General features: G+C 38.7%; 1 pseudogene; it reads right to left on the bottom strand.

Annotated features, from left to right (window-relative positions):
- Positions 1-2,372: 2,372 nt before the first annotated feature.
- Positions 2,373-11,247, bottom strand: LOC143638513 (zinc finger CCHC domain-containing protein 2 pseudogene; annotated as a pseudogene).
- Between the last annotated feature and the right edge of the window lie 795 nt (positions 11,248-12,042).

Below are 12,042 nucleotides of genomic sequence, written 5' to 3'. Positions count from 1 at the left end.
ACTGCTTGGTATATATACAAAATAAATGAAATCATCAAATCAAAGAGGTACCTGCTTGCCCATGTCTATAACAGCACTATTCACAAAACCTAAAATATAGAATCATCTGTCAATGGACTAAATAATGTATTGCATATACACAATGGAATACTACTCAGCAATTAAATATATGAAATCCTTTCATTTGAAGAAACATGGATAGGGCTGGGGATGTAGCTCAGTGGTAGAGCGCCTGCCCAGCATGCATGAGGCACTGGGTTTGATCCTCAGCACCACATAAAAATAAATAAATAAAATAAAGGCATTCTGTCCATCTACAACTACAAAGAAAAATTTTAAAAAAGAAGAAACATGAATAGTACTTTGATACAACATGGTAAGTGAAATAAGTACAGAAAGACAAACACTGCATGTTCTCATACATTCATGGAATATAAACATGTTGATAATATAAAAACCTGTATACAAATGTTCATAGCAGCTTTACTTGGAACAGATTCATTTTTTACTGCAAGAAAAAAGGTTGCATAAAATTCAATCTGTTCCAGAAATGTAAATGTCTTTTCCAGTACATAGCATTTCAAATATCAAAGTAATGATAAACATACAAATAAAGAGCTTCCACATATACAAAAAGCTTCCACATATTATCATGTTTATTTTGACAACAAGATATAGATAGATAGATAGATATGTGTGTGATGCTATTTATTACATATATACATACAATTTTGGGAATTTAATTTCTGCTATAAGATTAAGATGAAATATTTTACTTTCCCTTTATATGCAGAGCAGTTTACAGAAATGTGGGCAAGTACACTTCCAGGCACTCCTGCTGCAGGCCAGGGAAAGGGTGAAGGTGGCTGGCCAGAAAAGTGTAGTTTAGGGTGAAAGTGAGAAAAGCCAGGGAAGAAGAAAAGTTTCTTTTTAACTTTTTTCAAAATCATATGACTGCTACCAATGTTGTAAAAGAGGGTCAAATACATAGTTTTAAAGATTCAGTAAACATTGCACACAGCAAGACTTCAGTTTAAAAAAAAAAACAATAAAAGCATGAATCAACAATTTCCTTTTGATAGTTAAGTTACATGTATCATACATATAAGCCTGTTTTTTTATAAGTTTTTATTTGTTTTAATTAGTTACACATGACGTACAATGATCTTGACATATCATACATTTGAATCAGATGGGATATGATTTCTCATTTTTCTGAATGTACAGGTTGCAGAATCACATTGGTTATGCAGTCACATATATAACACACATCAGATAGAGCTCTAATCTCTAGGGTATACAAAGAACTCAAAAAAACAAATAACCCAATCAACAAATGGGCCAAGGACCTGAACAGACACTTCTCAGAAGAGGATATACAAAAAAACAAATAACCCAATCAACAAATGGGCCAAGGACCTGAACAGACACTTCTCAGAAGAGGATATACAATCAAAAAATGCTCACCATCTCTAGCAATCAGAGAAATGCAAATTAAAATTAAGATACCATCTCACTCCAGTAAGAATGGCAGCCATTATGAAGTCAAATAACAACAAGTGTCTGCGAGGATTCGGGGGGGGGGGGTGGGGGGATACATTCATACATTGCTGGTGGGACTGCAAATTGGTGCAGCCAATTTGGAAAGCAGTATGGAGATTACCTGGAAAGCTGGGAATGATGGAACCACCATTTGACCCAGCTATTCCTCTTCTCGGACTATACCCCAAAGACCTAAAAACAGCATACTACAGGAACACAGCCACATCAATGTTTATAGCAGCACAATTCACAACAGCTAGACTGTGGAGCCAACCTAGATGCCCTTCAATGGATGAATGGATAAAAAAAAAATGTGGCATTTATACCCAATGGAATATTACTCAGCACTAAAATAACAAGATCATGGCATTAACAGGGAAATGGATGGCTTTAGAGCAGATTATGCTAAGTGAAGTTAGCCAATCTCAAAAAAAAATTGCTGAATGTCTTTTCTGATATAAGGGGGGTGACTCAAAATGGGGTAGGGAGGAAGAGAATGAGAAGAAGATTACCTCTAGATAGGAAAGAGAGGTGGGAGGGAGAATGGGAATTGCATGGAAGATGGAAGGAGACCCTCATCATTATGCAAAATACATGTGTGATGATGTGAGGGAAAAAAAGCCTGTTGTTGAACTAGGAGATCAGAGGCTCAGAAGCATTGCATTCTTTTCTATTTTGGACATTGGTACAAGAGGAGTAAAAATCCCCAACTGCGTAGAAATCCAGGAAATGTATAGACAAAGAAACAAATAAAATGCATTTCTTTCCTCCCTTCCACATCCCTTGACTCCCCACACTGTAGGGTATTAAGTAAGCAAGTTTTACTTGTTTCAGTCTGCAGAATCCAACATATCATTTGAATGTGGGAGGGGAGGTACATATCTGTCTGTAAGTGCCAGTTGATTGACCTCCACAGACTACTGCTTATAGTACATAGTGTCTGCTTACACCACAATTGTAACATGAGGCTCTTCTTGGGCCCAAACCACTGGTGTTGACAATTATGTTAGGTGCTGGATATATGGGATAGAATCTCCCAAATACTGCCATTTGTTGCATGCCATAGTTGGCTTGGCTCCTATGACTGGGTCATGCACTAGTTTATTTGTATCTGGAGCCTGAGGTGGGAAAAAAAAAAAGAAGTTGGTTTCCATTGCTGGGAAGTGCTTGGTTGAAGTAGCTGCCATTACAAATGGATGGCAGAATGAAGAATGAAAGGACTCGGTTCATTGGATTGGGATAATAGTAACTATTTAGCTGAAGGTTTCCATTGGTCCTACAGCTGATCCTTTGTCCTCAAGAACCACAAGGACCTAAGCCCATCTGCTGTGATGGTACTATCATGCCTTTAGAGTTCGTGTTCCCCTCAGCATTGATGTAGGATGTACTCTCACTGTGCACAGTACTGTATTTGAAAGTAGGGCTTGGGTTTGGGGCAGGGTCTGGAGTGTGGTAGGAACCTCCGGAGGAACAGTGGAATGGGTCTGGCTGATGCCTGCACTTGCTGGCTGGGCAGAAGTGGTTGCTGTGTTTAGCACATTGGAATTTGGGGTAAGTAACATACTGGCAGCAAGAGGAGAGCCTGGTAAGGTATAGGAAGCTTGTGGCTGTGCAGCTTGAGAGACCAGATACTGGAAGATCTCCCTTCACATTGGGAGGCTGAGGAACTATCCCCGTGTTTCCCTTAATTTGAAGCACCATTTGATTTAGTCCAACCACTTGGGATGCAGGTTTTTTTTTAATTGAAGTTTATTTCTTACACAAATGGAGCACAATTTTCATTTCTCTGGTTGTACATGATGTAGAATGACACCATTTGTGGGATCACACATGCATATAAGGTAATAATGTCTGTCTCATTCCACTATCTTACCCCTACACACACACCCTCCCCTCCTCCCCTCTGAACAATCTAAAGTTCCTCCATTCTTCCCTTGCCCCCGCCCCGCTTTGTTAAGAGCTACAGCCTAACGGACCCCAGCAAACTTCCAGCTGCCAGCTGATTGGCTCTTCTGCGGTGATGTTCATTGGGCTGTTTCCCCGCCCTTTCAGACAACGGAGCTGCTCATTGGGGGACTCTTTTGGCTCCGCCATTGCGACCCAGCCAATCGGCATCAAGAGCAGGAGGAGTGGGGGGGTTGAGAGGCTTGTGGGAAGCTGGAGGTGGCAGTTGGGCTCTGAGGGAATTCCTGAAGAGCTCGTGTGGTGCAGCATGTGTGTTCTAAAAATAAAGTTCATTTCTGCTTGATAAGTGGCTACTGAATTGTGCCCAGCCAGACTGCAGCATTTGGTGGCCCATACAGGGATCGAACCCGCGACCTTGGCATTATCAAATAGGACATTTTAAAGGAATTGCCCCATAGGAGGAGGGTTTAACAAAACTAGGTATCAAAAGAGTAGAATACCGGGTATTTGCCCACCATGCCGTAGAGGGAGACATTGGGCTAATGAATTCTCAGACCACCATAGAGGGTACTCCATTATCAAAAAATGAACAAGGACCAGGTGTCTATCCACGATATCGTGGAGAAAGGCATCAGGCTCATTGCCAAAAAACGGACAGGAGGGCCCAATGCTCCAGAGCCCAAGATCACAAATATACAGGGCACTGGAGGACCCACTAACCCCATCAGGCTAGTGTCCAGGACACATCTTCCATTAGATCCCTCACTAGACAAACCAGAGGAAGCACAGGATTGGACATCTGCGCCTCCGCCAGAACAATACTAACTCCAGAGATGGGAGTTCAAATCATTCCCACAGGGGTAAAAGGACCTCTTCCCAAAGGAAGAGTAGGCTTATTATTGGGACGCAGTTCTTCTACTCTAAAGGACTTATGATAAGTCCTGGGGTAATTGATCCTGATTATGAAGGTGAAATAAAAATTATAGCCAGTTCTCCAAAGGGTATATCAGTAATTTCACCAGGAGATAGAATAGCACAGTTACTAATAATACCCAGCCTACATGATAAATTTTCCAGTCCTACTGTAGAAAGGGGTTCCAGGGGATTAGGCTCCACAGGTGTAGATTGGGCTATGATTTCTTTAAATTTAGATTCTCACCCCATGCTAAAACTAAATATTCAAGGACATGAATTTAATGGGCTACTGGATACAGGTGCAGACCTTAGCATCATCTCTCGTCAAGAATGGCCAAAATATTGGCCATTACAACAAGCCACTCAAATGCTTCGAGACCTAGGAGTGGCGACTAAACCCCATAGAAATGCAATGGTATTAGATTGGAAGGATCCTGAAGGATGTGAAGGAACTATACAGCCATATGTATTGGATCATCTTCCCATAAATTTATGGGGAAGAGATGTCCTAGATCAATTAGGACTAACATTAACAAATAACATCAATTCAAATGTGTCCACTATTATGGCTAGACAGGTTTTAGGAAAGGAAAAAGATTAGGAGAACAAGAACAAGGTATAGCAGCATCAATACAAATAGATGAAGGAACAGACAGACATGGGTTGGATTTTCAAGAGGGGTCACTGAGACAAAAAAAAAATTACTTGGAAATCAGAAAGACCAGTATGAGTTCCTCAGTGGCCCCTGACTAAAGAAAAGATGCAACAGCCCATGATCTGGTCAAACAACAATTAGCGGAAGGACATATACAACATTCCGTATGTCCCCATAATACTCCCATTTTTGTCATCAAAAAGAAACCTGGTAAATGGAGATTATTGCAAGATTTAAGAGCCATTAATAATGAGATGGTTATTATGGGACCTGCTCAATCGAGGATTCCTCAATTGTCTGCTTTGCCAAAAACCTGGTATGTTTTAGTTATAGATATTAAAGATTGTTTTTTCAATTCCAATTCATCCTGAGGATAGTCCACGTTTTGCATTTACTATACCTGCACTGAATCACAAAGGTCCTGATCAGAGATATGAATGGAAAGTACTCCCTCAAGGGATGGCTAACAGCCCAACTATGTGTCAAATTTATGTTAACAAAGTAATCCAGCCACTTAGAAATCAAAATCCTGAACTACAAATATTTCACTATATGGATGATGTATTATTAGCACCCAAAGCTAAAAACACATTGCTAGAAGTTATGCCCCACTTACAAACTTATTAAAAAATTATAATCTAGATATAGCAATAGATAAAATACACTTAAAATTTCCAATTAATTATTTAGGAGTTCTATTATCCTCAACCATGGTCCATCCACCAAAAATTCAAATACAAGTAGATCAACTCAAATCACGACTTTCAAAAGTTATTAGGAGACATAAATTGGATAAGGCCTTATCTAGGCATACCAACAGGAGAGTTGGGACCTTTATTTGATATCCTAAAAGGTCCATCAGATCCAAATTCACCCCGAATGTTAATGCCTAAAGCAAGAAAGGCATTAAAAATCATTGAAACATATATGGAAAATATACATTTGGATAGAATTGATATAAATTTGCCTTTATTATTTATTGTACTACCAACAAAAAATATTCCTACAGGAGTATTTTGGCAAGAAGGTCCATTATTATGGATACATTTATCTTATTCTCCTAACACTATTCTTACTAGGTATCCTGAGGCTGTAGGACAATTAATACTCAAAGGAATAAAAGCAGCAAAGGGAGTGTTAGGAATTTCTCCCAATAAAATTATTACTCCATATACTATGGATCAAATTGATGAGTTAGCTAATGAGTTAAATACTTGGCAATAATCATGTGCAAATCTAATGTTTCATTTGATAACCACTTACCATCTAAACCTTTATTATCTTTTTGGTCATTGCATCCTGTAATTTTTCCAAAAATGACAAGAAAAACACCTATCATGAATGCTCCAAATATATTCACTGATGGGTCAAATAATGGTACAGCAGCAATAGTTATACCTGATCAAACTTTTACATTTTTAGTACCCAAACAATCAGCTCAAAAGGTAGAGCTTAATTCAGTATTACAAACTTTTGTGATGTTTAAAGATTCTGTATTTAATTTATTTTCCGATAGTCAGTATATACTTAATGCTATAGTATCCCTTGAAGATGCTGGTAGGATTTCCCCTTCCTCTACTGTTTTCTCTTTGCTTTCCACTATACAAAGTCTAATCTTGGACAGAAAAGATCCATTCTTTATAGGACATATCAGGGCACATACAGGATTGCCTGGAGCCCTTAGTTTGGGCAATGATTTAGCAGATAAAACTACATATGACATACATTTTTTCTCTACACTAGAAGAAGCTACAAATTTTCATAAAAAGTTCCATGTCAATGCTAATACTTTACAAAAGCATTTTAAAATAACTAAGGAACAAGCTAGACAAATAATAAAACAATGTCAAAATTGTGTGACCTTTTTACCACAAGTTAATCTTGGAGTCAATCCTAGAGGACTGATACCTAACCATATTTGGCAGATGGATGTCACACACTTGCCAGAATTTGGAAAATTAAAACATTTGCATGTTACAGTTGATACTTCTTCTGGATTTTTGATGGGCTCCCTTCATGCCAGAGAAAAAACTAAAGATATTATAGCTCATTGCTTACAAAATTTTGCCACTGTGGGCGTTCCAAAACAGTTAAAAACAGATAATGCCCCTGGTTATACTTCTACCTCTTTTAAACAATTTTGCTCTTTATTTGGCATTACTCATATAACAGGAATCCCATACAATCCACAGGGATAAGGCATAGTTGAAAGAGCTCATCAATCTATTAAAATGTACTTATTAAAGCAAAAAGAGGGAATTGGGAAGGGGTATATATTCCCCAAAGATAAACTTAAAATATTTGGATTCATCAGGGATTAGTGCTGAGGAAAGGCATATGTGTCCAAAAAATGTACATAAGCCCAAGGTACTTTGGAAAGATATTCTAACAAGACAATGGAAAGGTTCTGACCCAGTAATTGTCTGGAGTCGGGGGTCTGTTTGTGTGTTTCCACAGGGAGAACAGCAGCTGATTTGGATTCCAGAGAGATTAACTAAGGTGCTGACCCAGTGATTGTCTGCAGTCGGGGGTCTGTTTGTGTGTTTCCACAGGGAGAACAGCAGCCGATTTGGATTCCAGAGAGATTAACTAAGGTGCTGACCCAGTGATTGTCTGCAGTCGGGGGTCTGTTTGTGTATTTCCACCAGGAGAACAGCAGCCGATTTGGATTCCAGAAAGATTAACTAAAGCGATTTCTACAGACCAAAAAGAAGATGATTTGGCTCAAATCCATAACAACTGATATCCAGAACTCCAGTTTGGCTATCCTTACATCTGCGACAGAACCAGGATGCTTTTTTCAATATCTATTTTATTATTGCCCTTTCCCACATCATGAAGTTCTATTTTGTTTTTTGAGCTCATACAGACCTAGGTTAATGTTTTGCTGATCAGTTCTATTTTTTGACTATAAAGTTTTTAAACATTGCAATGGAGATTTCACCTGTAAAAAGTTATAAGGCCTTTACTATTATGTTATGTGTTGTATGTATTATATTATGTGTGCACATTTGTGTTTTGTGTTGTATGTTTGTATGTACGTATGTCCATATATAATATATGATGAGTGCTCATGAAAAAATGGATCCAAATTTTTTTTATTCAAGTGATTTAAATGGTTTAATTTAAATTGGGTAAACTGCTGTTGACGATTGTTTTAATATGTGAACAAAAAAGGAGGTTAACAGATCTGTTTGTTTACTTTCACCTTTCCTTTTCATTATATTTAATATTTCTGGTCAGGATAATGTAAATTGTTCAGAAAATTGTTTTCTTTTATGCCTTCTGGAATGTTACATAATTTTTTCTTTAGCCAATATTGCCAGAATTCCTATCTTCATCCCAGTGCTGGGATAAAACCAATCTACAGCTTCTGCAATAGCTATCACTGAACTGCTTGCAGAACTTGCCTGAACTATGTATCACTTGTATGCATTGTGAACTCACCTGTATGCATAGTGAACTATCTGTTGGTGCAGCGACTTCTGGTAGTGTTGGGGTATTTTTGCTGATGGTGTCATCAGTGGTACAATTTTTCCAAAAGGAGCCGTCAATTGGCTTGGTGTATCCTCCTCCCTTCTGCTTGTCATGGTTGTTCAGCTAAAATTTGGGGGCAAACAGAAGTGAGGCAAAGAACCTCACCCCCGTCCCCCAATGGTACAAAGGCCTGTCCACAGGTGTGGCTGTATGCTGGACTGGTAGTCAATGATGGGTAAGATCCAATTGCAATGGTACCAACCTAAGACAGGAGACTGATGCCTTGAGGTCAGCTCATCTGATGATGGGTAAGGACCATATGTACTATTGGACAACCTAAGGCAGGCACAGTCCCTAAGCCACATGCTTGTTGTTTAAACAGAGAGGGGGAGATGTTGAGAGCCACAGCCAAAGGGGCCTCAGCAAACTTCCAGCTGCCAGCTGATGATTGGCTCACAGCGGCCCCAGCAAACTTCCAGCTGCCAGCTGATTGACTCCTCTGTGGTGATGCTCATTGGGCTGTTTCCCCGCCCTTTCAGATCACGGAGCTGCTCATTGGGGGACTCTTTTGGCTCCGCCCACACGACCCAGCCAATCGACCTCAAGAGCAGGAGGGGGGTGGGGTTGAGAGGCTTGTGGGAAGCCGGTGGTGGCAGTTGGGCTCTCGGGGAATTCCTGAAGAGCTCGTGTGGTGCAGCGTGTGTGTTCTAAAAATAAAGTTTGTTTCTGCTTGATAAGTGGCTGGTGAATTGTGCCCAGCTAGACTGTGGCACCCATTATGGATCATCATCCATTTACCATAGAAAACATTTGGTCTTTGGTTTTGGGGAATTGTTTTACTTTGCTTAACATGATATTCTCCAACTTCGTCCATTTACCTGCAAATGACATAATTTCATTCTTCTTTAAGGCTGACTGATATTCCATTGTGTATATATACCACAGTTTCTTTATCCATTCATCTATTGAAGAGCATCTAGGTTTGTTCCACAGTTTAGCTATTGTGAATTGAGCTGCTATGATTATTGAGGTGGCTGTATCACTGTAGGATGTAGATTTTGTGATGGGGTTTGTAGTAGTCACAGGAGATTCTAGAAAACTACCTGGGTTATGAACAAGAATAAAGACAGTATTTGGTGATCTGATGCTCAGAATTTCAGTTGGTTGTGGGATATTAACTGTGCAACTCTCAGAAGATCTCTGTAGTGGTTGCAATTTTAGCCTCTGAAACGTTAGGTACAAAGCAGGACTACTGCTATGTGAAAGGAAGGTTGATGAAATAGGTAAAGGGGAAGCCAGCAATTCAAGGTATTTTTCTGATTCTCCAGTAGAAGCTGTTGATCCTAGAATTCCACAAGGGTTGAAACTGTGGAATCCCTTATTGCAAAAATAGCAACAGGACTAGGAACAAGCATCCCTATTTTTTTGCCATCTGCAAATTTGGAAAGAGGGATAACAACTTCAGAATTCTAGGCATTGTTGTGCATGCCACAGTATTAAGTGGGCATAAAAAGAATATGTGGATACTTGGGCAAGTTCAAGGGATCTTCTATAATGTTTTCATTCTCATTTCCTAGTGATGCAATCTGAACAGGTGGCTTGACAGTGACCATCTATCTGGTTAACAGAACTATAACCTGCACATCTAGATGTTGATGAATTCTCAGAATCCTCAGAATTGCTGTCTGTGTCTCTGTTTTTTTTTTCTTCTTCACTTTCAGAATTTTCTCTTCCATCATGTTGTGGACTAGATGGAGAACTGTAACTCTCAGAAGATGTTTCTCTACATGCGTAATATCCAGATTCAATATCCAAAATCACATTTTTTCACAGTACCACCATAGTTATGCTGATAATATCATATTTTTTTACTATTCAGTCTGTTATCCATTTTCTTAATTTTCTCCTTTTCTATTTGTGGCTTTCTTCTTCTTTATTGAAGATAAGCTCCATTTTTCAACAGAATGTGACTCAGCTAGTACAGTTTGTATCAATATTCATAATGGAACATTTCCTGGTATGTTTCTTGTGGCTTATGGTGTACTGCAAGATATCTGCTTCTTGACTCGAAGCTTCTTTTAAATTTTCTAGTATCTTAGAAGTCTCCAGAGAGGATTATTAAGATTGTGTAGACAGTCTGATGATACAGAACAAAAAAAGGTGTGTACTTTTTGACTCTGTAGAAAAGCATGTGATGAAATTGAAAATAGCTACCTTAGGATAGGCTTCTGGTCAGAGTGTTGCCTCTCCTTCCTTTTCAAGGAACTTTGATTCAGGGCTCTTAAAATGGTTTGTCAGAAGTCTCTGAAGACAATTCCTTTGGAAGCTTCAGTAGGAATTCCTGTAGTTCCTGGTGGGTTTCCGTTAATGTTGTAACAAAAGATCAGATCAATTTACATTGAAAATGCACTCTCAATATTTGTCAGTCCTTTTTCTCTGGACTCCTTTTAACATTATTTTCTCAATGTGTAGAGCTTATCGCTGAGCTCTATGAGGTGCCACACCACCTCACCCAGTATAATACTAATTATTATAAGTTCAACTTGAGGTAATGGGGCTTGTTCTATCAAACTAGTCTCATTACTTTGCAAGTTATCACCAAGAGCAGTATCCTTTTGTGACCACAAGGTTACTTCTGGGGCAGCAAAGGGCTGCTCCACAAATTTTCCTTTTCTTAGGATATCATCACTGACAAGCTGTCCCAGAGCATGCAAACCAAGGCTATCGCCCCCACTGTGAAGCAAGAGCTCCATGGGCACCCCCTTATTATACTTTTAAGAGTTGCAGAATCAAGAGTGATATTCTTTGGCACTGGGGATTGGAACCATCTGTTTCATATATTTTTTTCCGTCTTGCTAAAGGATTATCTGTTTAAGTTATAGTTTTGAAAATAACATTTGTTTCTTTGATTTTTTCCTATAGTTTCTATATTTTCAATTTGAAATCCTAATATTTATTATTACCATTCTTGTGATTTCTATTTCTTCTTCTTTTTCTAGTTTCTTAAGGTGGAAACTTAGATTCTAACATAAGAACTTAAATTTTAAAATTTCTCTTTTGTCATTGCTTCAGCTATATCCCAAACATTTTGATGTGTTATGGTTTTATTTTAATTCTGTTTCTTTATTGTTTTATTTCCTTTGACATATTCTCCTTGAGCCATGGGTTATATATACATATGTTGTTTCATTTCTACATGTTTAGATTTCTCACTTGGTTCTATTATGGTCAGAGAACATGATATCAAACTTTTTGTTGTGGTGATGGTGGGGGAATTGAACCCAGGGCCTTTTGAATGCTAGTCAAGCACTCTGCTATTGACTTGAATCCCTAACTCATGTTATTTATTTATTTTGAAACAGAGAATTTGTAAGTTGCCTGGGCTGGCCTCAAACATATGATCCTCCTGTCTCAGCCTGTCAAATTGCTGGGATTATATGTGTGCACCACCTCACCCAGTATAATACTAATTATTTTCAAACTTGTTCAGGTTTGTTTTATAGCTCAGTATGAGTCTGTGTTAGTGAATCTTCCATGAATACATTAAA

The sequence above is a fragment of the Callospermophilus lateralis genome, chromosome X, assembly GCF_048772815.1.
Source record: "Callospermophilus lateralis isolate mCalLat2 chromosome X, mCalLat2.hap1, whole genome shotgun sequence".
NCBI lineage: Eukaryota > Metazoa > Chordata > Mammalia > Rodentia > Sciuridae > Callospermophilus > Callospermophilus lateralis.
The sequence above is the reverse complement of the archived record's forward strand: the minus strand, read 5'-3'. Positions and strand labels throughout refer to the sequence as shown.